Raw genomic sequence first — 276 nt, 5'->3', positions numbered from 1 at the left:
CATAGACAGCATTCTTCATTACAGACTAACACTAAGATCCAATGATCTCCAGCGTTACACTGCAACGAACTGTCCATTTAAGTAGTACTGTAGCAAGTCACTTACTGAGCCATGTTGCATAAAACGGCAAATCAACTCAATACTCATGAGAATATGGGGCTGCATTCTCCTTGGTTGCTCGTGATGGGTTTATTAAAACGTTATTTTCTTTAGGTGTGATTTTGTGCGTGCGTATTTCCTATGAGTTAAAAAAAAGCAAAGTGATTGAGAAATATG

Source organism: Penaeus monodon, chromosome 15 (assembly GCF_015228065.2).
Source record: "Penaeus monodon isolate SGIC_2016 chromosome 15, NSTDA_Pmon_1, whole genome shotgun sequence".
NCBI classification, from domain to species: Eukaryota; Metazoa; Arthropoda; class Malacostraca; order Decapoda; family Penaeidae; genus Penaeus; species Penaeus monodon.
Note: the sequence above shows the minus strand (reverse complement) of the source record.